Source organism: Capricornis sumatraensis, chromosome 4 (assembly GCF_032405125.1).
Source record: "Capricornis sumatraensis isolate serow.1 chromosome 4, serow.2, whole genome shotgun sequence".
In the NCBI taxonomy this organism is placed as follows: Eukaryota; Metazoa; Chordata; class Mammalia; order Artiodactyla; family Bovidae; genus Capricornis; species Capricornis sumatraensis.
Genome location: NC_091072.1, coordinates 21,915,895 through 21,925,302, shown reverse-complemented (window position 1 = coordinate 21,925,302; position 9,408 = coordinate 21,915,895). Strand labels below are relative to the sequence as shown.

Genomic DNA, 9,408 nt, shown 5'->3' with positions numbered 1-9,408 from the left:
GAGATTATCATGCTATCTTGTCAATATTCTTGGCAATTTCTGTTTGAGTTCCAAATTATCATCTTGACTGGATGTTCTCAGGGTAGGTAATATTTTTCCCAAGTCTTTGGCAGGCCCACCCTCCACCCCTCAGCATAAAACTGCATCTCACCATCAGATCGGCCTTAGCCCAGTGACTCCGAAACATCATATTCTAAGAATCACAGGACAAAAGGAATTCAAATGGAATGGTCAGCAGCATGCTTCCACTAATATAGTATTCCATTCCTCACTAAAGAAATGGCAATTTTTAAAAAGTTTCCATGTAATTTGATTTCCTACTGTTTTTCATACTAAGTACTTGAAGATCCTTATGTCATTGAAAGTCTAGAATTATTAGGTATTAAAAGTATGGCTTCCCTGGTGGCTCAGCGGTTAAAGCGTCTGCCTGCAATGCAGGAGACCAAGGTTCGATCCCTGGGTTGGGAAGATCCCCTGGAGAAGGAAATGGCAACCCACTCCAGTATTCTTGCCTGGAGAATCCCATGGACAGAGGAGGCTGGTGCGCTGCAGTCCACGGGGTCACAAAGAGTCGGATACAACTGAGTGACTTAACTTTCAATCAGATAATAAAAGAGACTGCATACTTGGATTATAGTCAAGCGATTATGGTTATGAGGTTAAAAACTCATGAAACTCAGAGCAGAAACCCACAAATGAGCACAGCAATCTAAATTCTAAGAGCCATCTGTAGGTCTATCCTCTCCCCCATCACCCCTCCAATCAGTCCCACAACCCTGCAGTAACAACACCTCTACAAACTGGCTGCTTCCCTTTGGCGACTTCTTAAATGTCCGAGTCAAGGACACCACCATTTTTCACTGGACTTAATGCACCTGTCTTCAAGCTGCCTTCACGAGCTCTAGACTCCTCGCATTTTCCACTTCATCTCTTCCTCCCTTCCACGGCAACTCCTTTTTGAACAATTATCTCCACTCAGCTCAGACTCTGTCCCTCCTTTCCACGTTTCTTATAGCTTCTCCTCATTTTGTCTTGTCTGAAACCGCTGGTTTCAAACTTCTTCCTTGAATATGGACTGGCTTTTCCAAATTGCAAAAGAAACCAAAAACAAAGTGAAGCATTTGGAATAATGCTGTTTCTAAAGGCTTTCTATAAAAACACATTGGGGAAAAAGAGAAAGAAAATTGTTTACGCATCTGAGAACTATCCTGAGAAACAGACTATCACTCTGTATTCAACAGCACTTCCCCCCTGCTTCCGACCCAGGTCTCCTGATGACCACCCACCCTTCAGACCTCAGTTTATCTGTCGTTTCTTCAGGCAAGCTTTGCTCTCCACTCCCTACTACTCATGATTTCAGTACCCAGAATGTGCATGGAACAATTACCACATTATCAGTAATTCACAACTGGATAACAATTTTCTGTCCCTCATAACTTAAAGCTTGAAAGCCCTGCCAAGCCTGGGATAACTCTGTCTTCTCCACCATTAAATTATATGCCTTACACATGCCCGATCATCAGTACATTTGGAAGATAATAAATGAATGAAATGATTAAGTGATTGATCTGATGGCCTGGCAACAGCTCTGACAAGTCAGCAGTATGTCTGATAGCTTTCTTCTCTGAATTCAGCATATGTTTTCCCTACTGTTGCATTGCTCGTAAAGGTGATTCAGGTTCCTGAAACAGTTGACCAGCTAGGCCTCCTTCAGAAGAAGCACACCTGTCAGGTAAGCAGCCTAGGTCTGCATTTGCGTCCTAATCCCTGCTCCATCAGTTGGTACAGTTCAGTGACCTTTGCCACAAAACCCCCAGCCGACAGCAGGAAGTCGACACCTCGAAGGAGTCCTCACTAGAGGCAATGAGTCAGGAAGGCACCTGGCCTTGATCCCTTAGAGTAGTTCTTAAGGTCTGCTGTGGTTTGCAGTCACTTCTGGGATGGGGGCCAGCCCACATCCAATGGCAGTTAAATCAGAATCTTAGGGGTTGGACCCCGTATTTTCTTCCACTCTCTCAGGGATTCTACCAGCGATCGAGGACCAGTGCTGGGCATCGCCTGGGGGAGTCCCACAGGGGCAGAACCACAGCCGCTCCCAGACCAACTGACTTGGAATTTGCTTATTAAAACAAAATCCCTCTGTGATTCCCATGCAGGTTGAGGTTGAGAAGCACTGCACTGTGATGCTTGTTCAAAACATCCTTTCATAAAACGAGCTCACTTAGTACCGCCGTTACTACCTTACGCCTCGCCACTGTCTTTCTTTTCTTTGCCTTTTCCCCTCTCCTGATATCTGTCCCTCTCCCCCACCCACACTCCAGCCATTCAGATGTGCTCCACTTCTGATCTGCTCACTCCTTTCACAACAAATTGTTCTTTTAAAACATTATAAGACGTTTTAAACATTCAGAAATTTCAAAGGAAAAATACAATTAAAACCCTTGTATGCACCATCAATATGTTATCAGAATGATCTCTTACCATGATTGAGTCCTTTATTATTAAAAAAAAGAACATGTTACAAATAATAAAACTAAATAATAAAAATAAAACTGTTTATCTCCATCAATTTTTGTTCCATACCATCCCTCCCTAAATATACTCACTATTCCAAAGTTGGTATACTGTACATATTTTATCTTTTCAAACACTTCTTTTATTCCATTTGAAATACCATGGCGAATAAAGCACATAAGAAAGCTTGTCTTCTCACAGTTCATATTCTACTGTGTGGAGACACATAATAAGTAGAACAATAGGTAAATTCCATTAGAAGGCACTAGATGATATGTCACACAGAGTTGGACACAACTGAAGCGACTTAACAGCAGCAGCAGATGATGATATGAAGAAAATCAAAGCATCAGAAAGTGTGAGGAAATTCTGAAGACTACTGTTATTTCAAACACAGTGATCAGGGAAGATCTCTCGCTGCAGAGATGAAATCTGAACAGACAAGAAAGAGGTGAGGAAATGAGCCACGAGGTTGCTGAGGAAAAGTGTTATAGAGGGAAGGAACAGCAAGAATAAATATCCTCCTCTGAGAGCAGCCTGGGACGTACAAAGAACATCAGAGTTACCTGGTTGGAGCAGATTAAAGGAACTGGAGGTTAATAGTGGAGAGTTAGTAAGAACCCAGTCAGGTAAGGTCTTGTAGGCTATTGTGAACTCTTCAGGATTTTCTCTAAGAAAAATAGCCATGGAATATTCAACCAGATATTTTAACAGGACATCTCTGGCTGCTGTGACAGATGTTGGATAAGGACGGGAAAGCAAGATGGGGGTTGGTGCACAAAAATAAAAGTCTGAGCAAGACATGATAGTTTCTGGAACCAGAAGGACAGCAGTGGAGGTGATAAGAAACGGTCTTATTTTGGAGACATTTTGAATTTTGAGCTTAAAAGATTTCTCGATGGCATTGGGCATACGAGATATGAGGAAAGAGAAGCGTCAAGGATAAGAAACTGGAAAGACTGAGCTATCATTAGTGGAAACAGATTAAATGCAAGAAAAACAATTGGAAAGGAAGAATGGAAATGGGGTGTTTGGAAATTCAAGATGTTGTTTAGCCACCTAAGTACAGATGTCAAGTAGGTATCCCAGTATACAAATCTGGAGACCAAGAGAAAAAACACGGAGATGACAGTGTAGGAGGCTGAAAGTCGTAAGCATGGAGATTGTATTCAAAGCCAAGAAGCTAAAGGAAGTCATATGAGAAGTGACTACAGATAAGAAGAGAAACAAGTAAGCCCTATGTCCAAAGATTGGGACTGTCAAGGGCCCAGAAAAGGACCCTGAGGAGTGGCAAGGGGCATACAAAAAAAAAGCAGGAAAATGTGGTGTACTGGAAGCTCAGTGAAGAAAGTATTTCAAAGAGAAGGAAGTGATCAACCATATCCAATGCCCTGAAGTAAGACAAGGGCTGAGAATTAACCATTAGATTTATTAATGGGGGAGACTGGGATGACCTTGACAAGAGTGGCTTTGAAGTGATAGGGATCAAAGACACAAGGCAATTAGTTTTGTAGAGGATTGGAAGAGAGAAAACAGAGACAATAAGTATAGATAACTCTGGGAATTTATTACTATAAAAGGCAATAGAAAAAGGAGAAAGAGCTGGAGGAACCAGCGGAATCAAAAGGGCATTGTGTTGTTTTTTTTTTAATTATAAAAGTTGGAGGGGATTGTTTTTAATATGAAAGAGAATAGTACAACACAGAGATTCAAGAGACAGAGAGAGAAAGGCTTAGGTGATACCTCTAGTAGGTGGGAGAGGAGGGACTTTAGTACACGGATGGAAGGACTAGTCTCAGACAGGCACACAGACTCATTGAGAATAATAGAAATAAGGGTAGTAGATACATACATGAAATCAATGGGTACTGAGTTTGCAATATAATGACTTGTACAGGTCGCTTCATTGATCATTAATAATCCATGGCCCATTAGAGGCAAATGGCATCAAAATGTAAATATGTTTATGTTCTGTGGGTGTTAATAACTATTACATTGATGAGACCAATATTATGCAAGCTGAAGTAACAAGCTTTTTCATTTAATAGTACTCTTTATAATTCTGTGGATAGCCAATGACAGCCAGGTAAATTTCTTAAAAGCATATGGCTTTTCTATAAAAGTAAATCATTTTTCCCAGTGTATCAAATAAAAAGAAAGGGTATCTTGGAAGATGTTATAAGAAAAAAGAAAGCAATCTGCCCCGATGATCAACTCAACTCACAGGCTTGTTCTTAAGACAAATCAATTTTAAGAAACAGATAAGGCACTAGATTCCCTTAAACTATCTATGCCAACATATGTCAGGAAAATCCCTAAGTTCTCTAAGAGTTATGTGTATGCAAATTGAAGACCATAGTTTAAAAGAATGAGTGCTAATTGAAAATCTAAAAGCAAGATTCTTAATCTTGGCTCACTATAACTGATTTTTGACTGTGTAAATCATTTCACCCACTGAATCTTAATTCTGTCTCTGCAAAATAAGGAAGTTGGGCAAAAGCAATATCTTCCAAAGAGTTTTCCAGTGCATATTCCCATGAAGTGTTCATATTCTTGCATGTTCCCATTGCTGCTGCTGCTGCTGCTAAGTCGCTTCAGTCGTGTCCAACTCTGTGCGACCCCATAGACGGCAGCCCACCAGGCTCCACTGTCCCTGGGATTCTCCAGGCAAGAACACTGGAGTGGGTTGCCATTTCCTTCTCCAATGCATGTTCCCATTAAGTGTGTGCATAGTCAGAGTACTTTGGTAAATACTATAATCCATGCTCTCTCTTTTCTTTTTTTGAATCCAGAATGTATTTTGAAAACTTTTACACTGATACCAAAGCCAGGCAAATACACCACAAGAATATCACAAATATCCTTCACAAATATTAACATAAAAATCCTGAACAAAATACGAGCAAACAAAAGCAGTACATTAAAAGGGTTATACACCATGACAAGCGGAATCCACTCCTGGAATTTTAGAATGGGTCAAAAATCAATGTGATATGTCACCTTAACAGAATGAAGGAGAAAAGACCCAAATCATCTCAACTGATGCAACAAAAAACTTGACAAAATTCCACACCTTTTCACAACAAAAACACTTAATGAACCAGAAATAGAAGAAACCTACCATGACGAAGGCGATATATGAAAAACCCATGGCCAGGAACACACCCAGTGGTAAAAAGCTAAAATGAACACTGCCAACTTTTGCCACTTCCAGTTAACATTATGTTAGACTTTCTATGTGCTTGTCTGTTTGTGGGGGAAAAAATACACATTGGGAGAGTACATTCAGTGAAATGTCCTTAAGAAGAAAACCCAGTTTCACTTCATTTAGCCCATTAATTTCTAAACTATTGGACCATAAAAACTTTTACTTTTGTATTATAAAACACTTCAAGAATCTTGGAACTATAGTCTATGATTCTTTCTAGCTTATGATTCTATGATTAAACATAAATCATGCAGCTAGATTCAAGTGATAACTGCTGTCACCAATCTAATTAAATTACTTATCTGTTCAACAAGATTTAAGCTTCTTTTAAGAGAGTCAAAGTTGCTTTACAAATAACTAAAAAATGTACAAAATGACATTTTGCTTTAAGATTCTGGTTATATCATTTCTTTTCTATTTCTACAAAGTGCTTCTGCAGAACACCATATGCCTTCCTGTATATATCATCATCATTAGATGGGGATGAGGACTATCCTCAGCTTTAATTTTAAAATTCAAATTCCCCTTAAACATCTCAAGCAGATCATGTAAAATCTGTCTGGATTAGTGTTTGTCTCTATTGTGTTGTCAAAACCGTTGCCTGGCTTCCAGACTAGACATCTTAGGATGAAGATATATCACTCTAATATCAGTCATAGCCCAGCACATAGTAGGCACAATGAATGTACATGTTGCTGCCTGTCCCTATGTATCTCTAAAACAAGCCAGAACTTCATCTTTGAAAACAATGGGAAGGATAAAAGGTAACTCATTGCTAGACTGACCCTTTAAGCTCCAGCATTTTCATATGATCCCTGAAAATCCAAATGTATTACATCCTTGAACTGCCTTTGTCTATGTTGGCAGTAATACTCTCAGAGTTCTTTCGGAGATTAGTTTAATATGATCTTCCATTTCTGAAACCATGCAGGCCTATTTCAATCAACCTGTTCTTTTCCAGATGTTTTTTTTTTTTCCACCACATCCTTTAACATGGCTTAAAAACTAATTCCTCTGCTGTTTAATGTATCAACCTTTTTTAGACCAGTTGTGTCACATACATGAGTTATGCTATGAGTATTAGCTACACAGCTATGTTTCTGTGTAATTTCACTGGGATGTCTCAGGGAAAGCTGGAAGCACAGAGAGTGGGGATGTAATTGCAGGACTGAAGCCATCAAATCTGCTTACCTCATCCAGTGCTCCATCGAGAATTTTGGAAGCAATTTTCAACTCAGATAGAAGTGTTTTCTAATACAGTTTATAACTTTCTTCAGGATAACAAGTTGCTAAAGAAAAGGCTTTTTAAAAAGCTATTGAGTCTCTTGTAATCATTTTTACCTGTCCCTCAGTGTCACAGGCCTATTACTCACAGATCTGTCACCTCACGGAGCTACAACTGTCTTTAGAAGAGTTGACTCAAAGTAATCTCTACCTAACATGCTTATTTTTCTCCTGTATTTTTACTGCTAATTTTTGCCAGCCCTAGAGTGAGAAAATGTCTTTTTAATGGGTGGATACTCATTTCTTGATTTTTAACATAATTGGTTGATTATAACTATCAAGTTTAATGGAAAGGGAAAAGTGCAGAAATTGGATAAACTTCTTACATTTTATAAATTGAGAGGATAAAGTATAAAAAGAGACAAGAAAGATTTCGCTGAAATTCAATCATTATAATTGTCTTCTCACGTGACATATTTCAACACTTTTCTGGAGGGCCTAAAAGGTATTTTCTAAAAAGAGAAATTCTGTTGTCAAAAACAATATGAGAAGCTTCCTATGACTCAGCTAAGAATATAATAAGTAATAATATCAATCCATAGAAACTAGATAGTTTTGATGACCGGCTATCTTGTTTATTTACCTATGTGTGCTCAGTTGCATCCAACTCTCTGACCCCATGGACTGCAGTCCACCAGGTTCCTCTCCATGGAAATTTCCAAACAAGAATACTGGCGAAAGTTGCCATTTCCTACTCCAGAGGATCTTCTCAACAAGGATTGAACCTGTGTCTCCTGAGTCTCCTGTATCGGCAGGAAGATTTTTACCACTGAGTCACCTGGGAAGCCTTGTTTATCTGTATGTTGTCATAGAAATACTTCATATTTCTATGCTATCAAGAGGTGGTGTGCTCTTAAGATACGAGGTAAACCGAAGCTACTGCATTACTCATTCCATATGAGAGCTGGCCAGGGTTAAGAATAGTATCCTGAACTTCCATTAAAATTTTTATATCAAACTTCTTTTTCCAGAAATGATCATATGTATGTATATTTTTATAGTTATATTATTGTTTGGAAGGGCAATACTTTACACTATTCGTTAAACACCTATTATATGCCAGATACAGACAACAAAAAGAATTATCTCAGGCTTAAATGAGAGCTTTTTTTTTTTCTTGAAGAAGATATAAATAAGCTACATTGACTTTGAAGAAGATATTTTGGCAGTTGATGTAAGGCAGCTGAGTATCTCTAATGGAACTGGAGTAGAAGGATGAGGGAGTAAACTCATTCATTTAACAATCCCCTACCATTTCCAGATAAATAACCCATTGGAGTATCAAAGAAAATGCCTCAAATGCCCCGTCTTTTAGTTTTGTAAATATCTATTGTACATTCCTCATAGCTTTTTAATTTTATTTTAAAATCTTGTAATGTTATTCATTGTCTCCATTTCTAGTTCTGTATTCCAGACCCTCACATATCTCTGCAAATACCATTTCCTCTTTTCCCTCTGGAAACTGATTTGTCAATTCAGCTTAATACTGGATTCTTGGTTTAAAAGAATGAATGAGACGTACACAGAAAGACAAATACTAGTTGAGTATATGAGTGTTAAAAATCCAATATGGGAGTAGAGAATGCTTTGGAAACATAGTGTTAACTAATCTAGTATGGTAGGGAAAAGGTGAGATGAGGGTAAGGAGAGGATAATTAAACTTAACAAGAAGAACTAATTTTAAAAAAGGAAACATATTGAGTTATTGCTCTGTGCCAGGCCCCATGCCTATGTATGCATATGTCTCCAATGCAAGAGACTCAAGAGATGCAGGTTTGATCCCTGGGTTGGGAAGATCCCCTGGAAGAGGGCATGGCAACCCACTCCAGTATTCTTGCCTGGAGAATCCTATGGACAGAGGAGACTGGAGGGCTACAGTTCATGGGATGACAAAGAGTTGGACACAACTGAAGCAACCAAGCACTGAGCACATATATATGCCTGTATATAATAGCCTAATATATTAATATATACAAGCACTTAATATTTTAGGACTTATATTAGCACTTAATGTTAGCATTTCATATTTTAACTATTATTTTAGATCGATCCATGTTGAAGCGGGGGTTCTTGAGAAAATGTCAAAGAAGTGTTAACTCAAATAGATTCTTGAAGATGAAAATTTTTCACCCACAAGGCAGAAAGAGTGATTCCAAGGAAGGAACAACCAGTGAAAGCTGAATGAGAGATAAAGGTGTTGAAGATAAAGTGTTTAGAGAGAGGCAGGCTCTGAGAGAAGAAATTGGCAAGAGAGGAGAAGTCAGATATATGAAGGCGGGAACTGAGGCAGATAAAGTACAAATAGAGGCTAAACATTTAACTCACAAGTCAAGCAACCAAACACCTACATACGGTCTGCTGTATTTTCCAGCCTTGACAAATATGCCTTCTAAATGCATGAG

General features: G+C 38.7%; 1 non-coding gene across 1 annotated transcript; it reads left to right on the top strand.

Annotated features, from left to right (window-relative positions):
- The first annotated feature begins 396 nt into the window (after positions 1 to 396).
- Positions 397 to 468, top strand: TRNAC-GCA (transfer RNA cysteine (anticodon GCA)). The gene has a single exon. It is a non-coding gene; the product is annotated as a tRNA-Cys (tRNA).
- Positions 469 to 9,408: the final 8,940 nt, after the last annotated feature.